General features: G+C 39.5%; 1 protein-coding gene across 1 annotated transcript in view; it reads left to right on the top strand.

Annotated features, from left to right (window-relative positions):
* Positions 1 to 13,114, top strand: part of LOC105907849 (GTPase IMAP family member 8-like) — a 35,195-nt gene that overhangs the window by 12,926 nt on the left and 9,155 nt on the right. The gene's annotated exons all lie outside the window — the stretch shown is intronic.

Here is a 13,114-nt window from a genome sequence, read left to right as displayed (position 1 = left end):
ATGATGGGATTGAACTACTTACCATTCCATTTTGTCACTACCGAAATGATCATGTCACTACCATGTTTATTGAAATTTAGATGTCAGGGTGGGGGACAGCTACTTCCCAATAGAAAGTACCCTATAAATGATGATTTTGTATATATTTAGCTTATCACTATCTCATTTAATGCCTTGATATAATTGACCATAACATATTCTTAGTTCATATCTATGGCTGAATACTTAATTGTTTTGTAAATAGTTTTTCTTGTTGAGGGACCGCACTTTGCACCAATTCGGGAGAATGCCCCATATACATGATACATACAAGACCAGTTTAGTGGGTATTGTCACGACCCAGCCTGGTCTGCCCCGCCCCCTGCTATCAGTGCTGTGTCTTTCCACAGCTGAGTAGCAGAATCTGCGCAGGTGTGTCGAATGAGGCCTTGATGAGCTGCAACATAAGAAGGCCTTGGCGCAGAGTGCAGGAGGCTCCCTCTCTTCGACCTGTTGTTTATGTTTGTTTGTTGGACATGTGTACACTACTTAGACACCCGCTTGCACCACACTTTTGGTTCTGACAATTATACTGACTGTTTCTATTATACTTTAATAAATCCGTTTTATTATATAACTTTGTGTGTGGAACTCCCATTCATGTTGCATGCAGAGAGCCTGGCATGTGACAGTATACACTGTGCTCATAGGGTTACTGTTACAGGGGTAAGGAGAGTAGGAACAGAGAAACATGTCGGTGGTGGCAATAATATGTATTTGTATAAAAATGCTGGTATGGGGTAGAGTAAGTGTATGGCAGTGCGGTGGCGGTGGGTGCAGTTGGCTGAGGGTTTCTACAGGTAGATCGGGTGGAGAGACTACAGCAGCGTCCCATAGCGAATATAGTCTAGATTAGGAGAGAAACACTGTCATGAGCTTTTAGGATGAAATGTCAGGTTTCCAGTAATCATGAAAATCATCTTAGTATTTCATGGTGAGAATACGAAAGGATTTTGGCCCAGATGATGGTAAAATGGCACAAATTAAATTTTTTGGGCATGAGAAGTAATAACAAGATGGATTATGTCAATCTTTAATGGGATGTTCAGGTACATTTGTTTTTAACATATTTTTGCACACTAAAGAACAGTCCACATCCAATATAGCCAAACTTTTTCCTTTTTTCCTAAAAATCCATCTTAAACATTTTTTTATATTCATCTGTTCAATTACATGAAATCAGTCATGTTTATTTAACTTAAGAAATCGACTTTATTTTTAGAAATTTTTACCAGACACAAACATTTGAAAACACTGCTCGAAGAAATTTCACTGCCGTAAAAAGTTATAACATTGAGCATCATTCAAAAAGTGAAGTAGTAATCCCATTAACTATCAAGGTCAAAGCACTAAAAGGAAGCACTACAAATATACATATAAACTAAACTGTTTTATTAACTGAATTCATTTGCTAACGCTTACATTGATACCTTGATACATTATAACTATATGATTATGTACATTGCAACACAATTATAAATATGTAACAGCACTTGGTTGACATGGTTTTTAATATGCTTTAACAACATGATGTACAAAGAAAAAGATAATAGCACAGTGGTAAAACAAAATGTAATAGACTGAAATAAAGTTAAAAATGAAAATGCATATTGAACACTAAGTGAGCACAGCAGTATAGAATAACTAACTGGATTTAGGACAGAAATAAATACATAAAAGAGTAAGTCATTAAATGTAAATGTACATATTTGAATGTTTTGGTAAAACAGTAGTAGGAATGTCAGGGATGTTTGCACCGGCCAACAAGTCCATTCTGAATTAAATGTCTTGATTTTGTGAATGGTCTAACATTATCTAAATCTAAAATTAAAGGAAAATAATGTTTAAAAAAGATCTGTCTTCAAAAATATCATAGTAGATTGTAGATTTTGTAGTTTTGTAGACCCCCCCCCCCCCCCCCCCCGTTGCGTTATCCTAATGAATTATAATAATTGGTCGATAATCATTAATTATAATAATAATAACATAATGATGGTGATAATAATGAATAGCCTACTAATAGGCCTACTATTACTGATAATAATAATAACAATAATAATAATAATAATAAATAGTTATAATAATTGTCTGTATGGGCCTAACAATAACAATAACCTAACCTTGACATGTCAGGTCTATCAATAACAATATGCTATCCATCTATCTATCTATCTATCTATATATGGTGGTGTAGTTGAGGGCCGCGGCCGGCGGGGGGGCCCCAACTACCCCTAACCAGCTTTGGGGGGGCCCAGCTTGCAAAAGTTTGAGAACCCCTGGCTTAAGTCTACTGTCACTCTTCAGCTCAATAAGCTGCTCTTGCATGTCTATTGACAGCTCGTCTGCTGAGCAGAGAAATGGATCCCGAACCCAGGCGAATGAACGGTAGTCGTCTTTGAAATAAGACCCAAACTGATTCTTCAGCGCTGAAGGGTGATCAGCAGCTGATTTTTAATTTGCCTGGCTTCATGCTGTCATTTGCCAGCACCTCGGCACACAAAACACACTGAGGACGTTGCTCAGTCGTGCCAGTGACGGTAAAACCAAACTGCAAATAGCTCTCGTCATATTTGCGAAGCTTTGGCTTCTTCGCAACTGGCGCATCGGTTGCCTGACTTTTACGAATCAGAAACTTGTCCATAGTTGTGTTTGTTTGCTGATACAGTGTGTGTGTGTGTGAAGTTAATACAGTTCTAATTTCAACGTCGTGGTCTTGTGAGTGTGTTTGTATGTGTGGCTGTGAACAACTTGCACACGTATAATGGATAAGGCTGTGCTAGGCAATGGTTCCTAACAAAACGAACTGTACACTATGTAGACAGGGACAGCACAGAATAGTATTCAAATGCTGGTGTTTTATTTGTTGTAACACGGTGGATGATCAAAAAATGTAAAGGTAGGTGTTAAGGAGAAAATGGCTAGCTGCAGTTGGAAGAAGTTAGCTAGCTAGAAGGCTAGCTCTCGGGGCTACGAGCTTTTTAAAAAGACTGTGGAGCAAATTACTCCTTAGTATAGGCTACGAATAGACCTACTGCAAGTGCAGTTAGGTATTACTAAGGAGTGAGTCTTTAAAAAGACTGTTTATAAAGCAATGAATAGCTCAATGATAAAGCAAAAAAGGGAAATCGAACAAACTCTGCAGAGTGTTATCTCAGTGAGGGTGTCCGCTAACCATGCATACAGTTACTTTTATACTCGGAAGCGTAGGCGCAACGTGCGTTCAAGACTCCGTTTTGATTGGTGGATCAGGAACTAAACAGTAATTGATTTGTTTGTGTCAGTCCAGCCCCTTGCATTTCGCCACTGAGGGAGCTTTCACTAACCAGTGACAGGTCGGCGGTCATTTTTTTTCTCCCTCTGTGACATCGCACCCCCCCTGGAGAGTGTTCGCGCCCCCCACTTTGAGAACCACTGACTTAAGCATCTGTTTACCACCTATTCTCTTTCGTCATCCTGGGTAGCAATGATGCCGGTATACTCTCAGCTTTGCGACATAGCCTTAAAAATGCTCCTCCTTTGCGCGTCGACATATTTGTGCGAGGCAGGCTTTTCAAAACTGACTGAGCTCAAAACTAAATACCGCAACCGCGCACAGATCGAGGATGACCTGAGGATATGTTTGTCAAACATAGCCCCAAGATTTGAGGACCTTTGCAAGGCAAAGCAGGCTCATGTCTCACATTGACAGATCTGTAAGATTTTTTTTGTAAAGATCACAAGAGGCCCATAATAATAACAGTATCCTAATAATAGCAATAATAACACTTATTATAATTCTGATAATATAATAATTGGTCGATAATCATTCATTATAATAATAATACAATGATGGTTATAATAATGATGATTATTATAATAAGAAAGCATGCAGGCTCACATAGCTGCTAATATTAATAGGCTACTAATAGGCCTACTACTACTGATAATAATGATAATAATAATAGTAATAATAATAACAATACAAATATTATTAATACATAGTAATAATAATTGTCTGTATGGGCCTAACAATAACAAAAGCCTAACCTTGACATGTCAGGTCTATCAATAACAATATGCTATCCATCTATCTATCTATCTATCTATATATGGTGGTGTAGTTGAGGGCCGCGGGCGGCGGGGGGGCCCCAACTACCCCTAACCAGCTTTGGGGGGGCCCAGCTTGCAAAAGTTTGAGAACCCCTGATCTATATGATATATGCTTATGGGGCGTATGTTATTTTTACATAACAAAACATACACATATGTAAAACATATGTAAAACATATGTAAAAATATGTATCCATTAATTTGAGACTTCTAGCTGGTTGTGTTTTACAAGGAGGTGGAGTCAAAGATTGAAAAACATTTATACAGGGTCTGAGAGTGTGGGATTGTGGGATTTGTAATGAATTGCTTCATAGTTGGATTGTGCATGACAGATTTCATTGTTCTATGAGGTGTGCTTATAAATGCTAACCCCAGGTCTGAGCCTAGCATTGTGTCCATGAATTGCGTGGGTCAGACATGCCTTAGTAGGGGTGACATTGATCATTTCTACATATGTTAACATATGACAAATACAGGGGATGAAAATAGACGTGCTTGTTGGATTTTAGACCTCTAGCTGGCTGTGTGTTACCAGGAGGTGAAGCCAAAGATTGAGAAAATGACATTGTCAGGGGCCGTCACAAGCTTTAATCAGTGGCAACTGTTCTGTGCAGCTTGTAAGGCTTTTGCATACCTGTTAGGTAGTTAGCTCTCTAGTTTTAGATCAAGTTAGCTCTCTAGTTTAACATCACTCCTTACTACTGCATTGAAACATGAAGCCCAGATCCCTCTTCTCCGGTGTTCTCCATCTGAGAACATTATTCACATCACAGGACATCTTCTAAGCATTTTTAAGAGTGTTTTTTTGCTTCCAATTAAATAACAGGAAGACTGTGCTTTTTCAGAAATGTCCCTGTAACAAACAGACAAGATGATGGGTTCAGCTAGCTCAGAAACTGAACCCACTCACTGAAGCTGAATAGCAAGGCATGGCCTGAGGACCACTGGGGCGACAGTGGTACAGGAGGTAAAGAAGTCGATTCCCTGTCGAAGCGTCCTTGAGCAAGACACTGAACCCCTAATTGCTCCTGATGTGCAGTGTGCCACCAGTGTAAATGTAAAATAAAGGTGTATACATTGTAAGTCGCTTTGGATAAAAGCGTCTGCTAAATGACTAAATGTAAAATGTAAGGACCAGATGAAGAAAAGCAATGAAAAATACAAGGGTATGTTGATGAACATGCGTTACAAATAAAATGCATTATTATTAATAATAATACTGGACGACTGAGATCTTCAGATAAAAGGATTGAACACTGATCACATTTCTTAGCATGTTTTAATATAGCTCAATGTCCCAAACCAGCAATAATACAAATAAAGCATTTCATGATTACACTTTTACTTTATTGCAGATACATACAATATACAGTCTTTATTGCAGATACATACAATATATGAGCCCAGGGATGACACCGTCACATGACATGTTTTAGTCCTTGACAATTACAAACCAGTCCTGTGATCCTATGGCAAATGCTTCAGATGATTGTCTCAATCATCCCTTGATTTAAAATAAAAAGATTAACTAGAATATGCATTTCCTGAAGGAAATACCAGTGCATGAAATGCAAAAGTTAAGAAAGAAAGAAGAGTGACTAAGAGTGAAAGAAGAAACGAAAGAAGAGTGAACAAGAGTGGCTATGGATAAAGAAAGTAAAGAGAGAGTGAAGAGGGAAAATACTGAAAGAAGGACCGAAAATGAAGTGAAGAAGAGAGATGGAGTGTGAGGGAGGATGGAGGACTGTAAAGTCAAAGAAGGCTGACAAAAAAGTAGAAAAAAGAGGAGGAATTGATGGACAGAGTAATTGAAAGAAGAAATGAAAGAAAAGTGAACGGGAGTGAGAGAATGAATCTGCCTATGAGAGAATTAATCTGACTCTCACAGACTGCTTGCTCTGTGTGACTGATCCTTCTGCAGAAAATCTTTTTTGTGATCTAGTTTTCTCTGATGCATTGTAGCTCCCCCCGGTTCAATGACAACTTGCGAATTCTTTTGACAGGCAATTTATTGTATGTACAACATACATAAGGTCTTGCTTTGCCGTGAGAACTAAAAAGACATAAAACATATGAATTTACACACTACACAATGAAACATATAGCTAAACGTAATATAAATTGAAATGACATATACACATACCTCATTGGCCGCACAACCAAAGGGAGTAGGTGAAACTTGTTGTCATTTTCTTAGCTTTCTTTTAACCTTAAACTTTAACTTCTTAACTATCAATGAGCACTAATGATGCTGATGTATGAGCATACTACACAGGACTGCCGTGGCTGCCACCTGCTTGGTCAAGTGTGTGTCATCAATACTATTCCCCAGTGCAACACATTCCAATTACTATACTTGAATATCCATAAAAACATAATGACAGTAATAATGGCAAATGTACATTACCTCAACAGTATGCTTAAAATAAAATAATCAAGAAAATGTGTTAATCAAAAATAATAAACACAAAAACTCTCTGGCAGTTACATGCATATTCACATCTGTGCTAATATGTAATTTAGCTAACACTACTGTGTAAACATCAAAATGTGTTGTTATATTTGTACTGTGTGTTGATTTAAAAAAAATGGATGTATATGTGAGATATGAAGTATTGTGTGATGACAGGAAGATAGATGCCAGTCATTGATTGGAAACTAATAGCGTTTGAGTCCAGATGATTGCTAACTCCTCTGGTTCCTGGCCTCAGTGAACAAACACAGGGCGAGCGTTAATCACCACATCTGGAGTGGTCTGTGCCAGGGAGATTGTAAACCTGTGTTTACTACCCAGTGTCCCCCCCCCCCCCCCCCCCCCCAAAAAAAAACAGAGATGGACTTGACAGAGGTTTAAGTGCTCCTGTGTTTTCAGTTCCTCTGCACATGTTGTGAGGCACACATGTTTGAACTGGAGCCAGGAACATTGGGTGTGTCTACTACCAGAGACTCATTGTGTTCCTCAGAGCTAGCTAAAGCAGGCAGAGCCAGTAGGGTTTCTGGAACGTTGGAACTTGTCTGACCAGTCCGACTAGAAGGTTTTGCCAATGGCTTTTCCATGGGACCTGGTTCCACAGTCAGGCATGTTGGTTGGTTGGTTTGTTAATGCTTCAACAGCGTTGTATGTGTCTCAGTGTGTATGCACAGATACTCTGTCCCCTCTACCTTTCAGGCTTTTTGTGTCACTTCCACTTTGAAACTTTCACTTACTCAGCAGCCTCAGAAGGCAGGTCGTCCTAACTAAAATGGCGACACTCGGTAAGTTATTAAACGTTTTTGGAGGTCAAATGTTTTCTAATGGATTTCTGTTGGGCACGTAGGCTATCGTAACACGTATCGCATTGTGTTTCCTCCAAATATGAGTCCCGAACGGTTAATTTGAATCATCCGGTTAGTTTGGAATGTAGCCTACTGTGAATCTCCAACAAGTAGGCTATTCCTTCTTTGGCCTTTTTTTTTATAGGTATGCGACTGTTAAGGAAATTCTGCAACGACTTTTTATGTGTCAATATTTTTAAATTAAAGTGGTTAGCAACTGTTCAATATTAACATTTCAACATTCAATCATATGGATGCAATACAGCATTTGCCTATTGCTCGCTAACAAGACAACTTGAATTGTAGCGTGCACATTTACAAAAGAGGACAAAGTGCAACATCGACATATTATGACTCTGCCAGCAATAGCCGACGTTCTGCCAGAGTTGTGACTGCCACCAGTTAACAAACACACCTGAATGGTACAGCGGTCAAATGTCTGTATATGTAACACTATTTGATCTATGACGTTTTTGTGGTTCATTGCGTAGAAACTCGATATGATTGAGGATTTTGTTCCTAGTACATATTTCATTGTTCATATTTCAGTCCGCAGACCACTCAAACATGAATATTCAGACTACATTCAGAGGTTATGTTTGCTTATTTGACATGTATGCGGTTATATCGGTTCTGATTTCACTCGAGATGGTATTCGTAAAAATGAATGAATCTGCGGCCGTCAGCATCTGGAGAAGGGTTACCTAAAATTAATAGAAAACGTGAAAAATCACCAGTTAACACGATGACTCGGCAGCCTACCGTGTTTCAGTTACGTTTTTTCCACCAATTTAAAAAAAATACATTTTACCATCATTGTTAAGTCCTTTAAAACATGAGGAAAAAGAAATGTAAATTAAAAAAAAACATTTCAATATGAGCAAAATGTTTCAATATGACTGAAAAAATGTGCATGTGAAACAGACATTTTAGATATTACTTCAGTAAACACTGAAAAGGTTTTCCTTTTGTTAAAAAATGAAACGAAAGCCATAATAATATTTCTGAAAAGAGTAACTTTGATGAGGAGGGATGTAATTCGTCATCACATATAGAAGCACACATGGTGAAATTTGGTGGAATATGGACAGAAAGTTGGTGAAAGTGAGACGAGTGAGGTGAGCAGGTGCAGAACACAGTAAATACAGTCAGAGGCTCTCACAAGCAGACGTCACGGCTATAGTCGGTTTTCTACTCGTATACAGGACTGTTGTTAATATCTGTCTTCCTGCAGACTACCACCACAAGGCTGACCACCCGTGACTAAAGATGAGCGCTCTTTAAAACTCTGGTAAATCAACTTACCTTCAACGAACCTTATCCAAGACCTCCGAAATGGAGTTAAATTAACTGTCCCCAAATCAAGGTTAATATCGTAAACGAAAACTAACGAAAAAACGAAAACTAGGTGAGAATTATTTTTTTCGTTAACTGAAATACAAATAAAAACGAGGCTTTTTAAAAAAACGATAACTAACTGAAACTGTATTGTGTCTTTACAAAACTAACTAAAATAAAATAGAATTATACAGAAAATGTCTTTAGTTTTCGTCTTTGTCAATGTATTTCATAGATAGCAGTCAGTGGTCACCAACCTTTTTAAGCCCACGATTCCTGACCTCTGCCTTGGTGACAGGCAAGATCTACCTATTGTGGCGTTGAGAGAAAAAGACTATCCAGACTGTACTTACAACTTGAGGCTTTTTATTTGGCCTAATTGTAATTGAATGAAATCAAACACTTTGGTCCAGCTTTCAAATTGATGTGACCAAGAACACACTAAATGACTTAATTTCAGTGCAACATAAAGGAAATTATTTGTTAACCGCACACAATATGAACAAGAAAAAACACATTTGCAATGAGCAGGCTGGATGAACTACCAATATTAACTGTTGTATTTATCAACTGAAGTTACACAACACACACAACACAACACTGACAACATTCTCAGTCAGTGCAACTAATTCAGCTCTGTGACCCATTACAATGCCATCAGAAGTCATGTGACTCAAGTCAGTGTGATGGCTGTGGCTGGTGGCACAACATACACACACACTTGTCTGTTACCAAGGTAAAGATGAATTCCTCCTCCCATTCTGGATGGAAATGGTAGGGTTTCGCCTTCTTTCCTGGAGCCTCCGCCATGCTCGCTAACTGCCAACAACGCCAGGCTATCACCATGGCAGGGGCGGCGCCAGGGGGGGGGCTAGGGGGTGCTATAGCTCCCCCTGGATTAGCCATAGCACCCCCATAGCACCCCCAAGACAATAATGGTTTATTTATTATTGTTATTTAATTTAATTCTGCGTTCTTAATTTAATTTATTGTGTAATAATAATATTTCAATCACAAAAGAAAATAATAACAGATTGAAATGAACAGATTGTTCACGTAGCACGACACAGACACGTCGCATGCGTGGACGTTGACGTTTCCTGACCATTGAAGGAGAAAGAGAGCTAGTGCACTGTCAAAGTCAAAATCAGAGATTCTAGCCTAGGACGAGCAGTCTGTCTGTGCTAGCCAGGTATACATAAGCTTCTATGTTTTTATTGATTTTGACCTGAAATCATATATACTTTTTGAAAGCATTTCTGACTCTTTGACTGTTTTAGTTCATTCTATCTGCTATTCTAATTTGCCTTCTTTAGTTTAGAATGTATTGAACTATTTATGTTTAGTTTAATTTGTCAGACATGGTAGTGGTGACCTGGTGGTCATCTGGCGCCAACTTTAACCCCCACTGAAGTAAGTGAAGTATTTGGGATTGCGGAATCTATAACATGCTGCATGCATTTTGTCAGTGACCGTCGCAGAGGAACACGGCTATGTGCGCGTCCGTTGGAAGCAGCCAAAGGGCTGAAACACACCAAACGCGTTTCTAAAAACGTGACGCTAGCAAATGCATTTTTTCCTATGGTACGGCGCGCCTTGCGTGTGCGCCTTTTCTCCGCCACGCGTTGCGTCTTCCTAACGTTTTTTAGATGCGCTTAAAAGTTGAACTATTCTCAACTTTCCAGCGCAAGGTGCGGAGGCGCACCGCTCATCAATGTCACACTCGGCCCAGGCAGGTTGCGCACGCAGCTCCGCTTCCTAGGCGCCGGGCAAAACAGCCTGGTGATCCTGCGAATGTTTTGCCCGCCGCACTTTGCCAAGGCGTTTTTGAAGTGTCTGCCGTTTGGTGTGTTTCAGCCCTAATTATAATAATAATACAATCGATTTGTATGGCGCTTTTCATGGACCACAAAGACGCTTCAGAGAGCAAACATGTAAACAGATATGACGATATGTGGGGAGGTGTTGTAGTAGAGAACCATGTGACACATATGCTATCACCCTAATTTCATAGCACCCTCGGTAAACCGCTGAGCACCCCCATAGCACCTGCAGAAAGAAATCTCTGGCGCCGCCACTGCACCATGGTGACGACGTTTGCGAACGTCAATCAGGCATAATGGGCCTCATTCTCGAACGCAGTTAAGAAGAAGTTAGGAAGACATTTCTTCTGAACTCCACTTACGCGGTTTTCGGGACAAATTTGGCATTCATGAAAGTTTTCTCATCTGGGATTCGTTCTGAACTTGGACCAGAATTTCAGAACACTAAATAGCAGTCGTAAATCGCCCAGAGTTTTCTTAAATGCAATTCCTCAAAAAACCACTAGATGCCGCACAGGGCCGTTCCGTTTTAGAAGGGGCATTTAGTGGGTAGGGCTCAGTTTGTGAGAAATCGTTGGTGATTACGTTCACATCAACTCTACAGACATCCTCGGATTTAAATAATTATAATAATAATAAATACGAGAATATTTGTATCATTAACAATTATGTTTCACATTTATAGTCATGATTCTACGAGGCATACCTTTTAGCTACGGCATTGGTCTCCTATTATTGATTACTTCACGTTTTGATTGAAAGTCCAGTTTAGAGAAATGTTTTAGCTTAGCTATAGAATCTTCCATTTTCGCAGTCAAGGTCAAATATAAGTGTAGAAGAAGAGCAACGGCAACAAGCATAAACCCGACCGGTGGGCTCTTGCACGCTCCCTTCATTGAGGCAGAGCTACTGTTTGCCTCCCCTCCGTGCTTTTTCACTGTGGATCAGCAAGACTAAATAGATTCTACGCATGCGCTCAACCCAGTTTGTGAGGGATTGCGCAATCTGAGATGAGGCACAGCTCGTCGCTGCCTCACCGTCTCGCTGTCTCGCTGTCTCCTGTCCTGACAGGACATGCGCAATTCTGACTGACACACATCTTACATAGTTGTCTTTTGTGGATGGCTGTTTATCTGTCCTAAGTGAAGACATTTTTTTAAATGGTATGTTTTGTTGAGTTTTTATTATAGCTTGTACCTACTATTCATTTTGAGCATTTTGTGTTGCAAGCAAAAAATGAAGCTTCCCTGACAGGCCCCCCCTTGGTCTGTTGCATTCTGCGGTAAAGACTAAAACTAATACTGAAACTAATAAAAACTAAACTCAAACTAAGCATTTTCAAAAAATAAAAAATAAACTAAACTAGCAAACCCGCTTTAAAAACTAATTAAAACTAAACTGAAATTGAAAACAAAAAGTCAAAACTAGTGAAAAATGCAAAACTATAATAACCTTGCCCCAAATAAGGACATCGTGCATGAAAGAGTTAAGCTGATCCGGTTACAATGTTTAATCACCAAGCTAGCATATAAGTCATAGTAATGGTAAACTGCCTATTGACATTTATACCACAGATCGTGCGTGTAGGCAGGCAATGAATGAACAAAATAAACATTCATTTTGTCATGTGGTATAAAGTAGATTCATTTCATGGTTAAATAACATTATCTGGGCAAGCTAGCATATAATTATGAACAGCTACTTTTAGCAAGTGAAGGATTCTGGCTTAGCAACAATGAAACTGATTGTAATAAAGCAAACTCTAACTTTATCTTTGTCCGTGACTACTTGCCTAAATAAATGTGTGACAAATAGGGTACAAGCACAGGAAACTCTGTTTTGCCTCTTGGAGTTCATTTCTGTATGTCGGCTGCTGTTATTTCTCATTTAAAGACACACTTTCAAGAGGGTAGACCTCGATATGAATCCCTGTGACGCACCATGCCAGGTCTTGCCATCACATTCATATTAAAAAAGACAAACTTAGGCGTGTTTCTACCCTGCAGCAGAGTTGTGGCATAATGTTGAATCCTATCAATCTTGACACGCTGCGTTTTAGCTTCCATCAGGTCCCAGCAGGGCCCTCCGTGATCAAGCCACCATCTTATCGCTATGATACAGGAGGGCATTAAACTGTAGAGCGTAGCCATAGCAGAGCATGTGGACGGCAACAGGCACTTGTTGGGAACTATTTGACTGCTTTCAGTGGTTGTTCCTGGCTGTGCTGCAGTGAACAGTGACCCTGGAGCTTCCGTCTGCTGTGATGGTATGCCCAGGTAATGCCATCGTCAGGCAGCCACCACCACACACTTGACCTTAGTGTAGTGCCTGTGCAATACTCCCATCGGGGCTCTAGTTTCTGGTAGGCAGGTGTCTGACTGATGGACATTGTATACAAAACCAAAGCTGACGTTCCTTGCACTTGGATATTTTATTTGTTTGGTTTAAGGTAACCATGTATTTTATTTGTTTGGTTTATAGTAACTATATCATTTATGGTTCATTTTTAG

Source organism: Clupea harengus, chromosome 10 (assembly GCF_900700415.2).
Source record: "Clupea harengus chromosome 10, Ch_v2.0.2, whole genome shotgun sequence".
Lineage (NCBI taxonomy): Eukaryota > Metazoa > Chordata > Actinopteri > Clupeiformes > Clupeidae > Clupea > Clupea harengus.
Note: the sequence above shows the minus strand (reverse complement) of the source record. Positions and strands in the feature narration are given on the sequence as shown.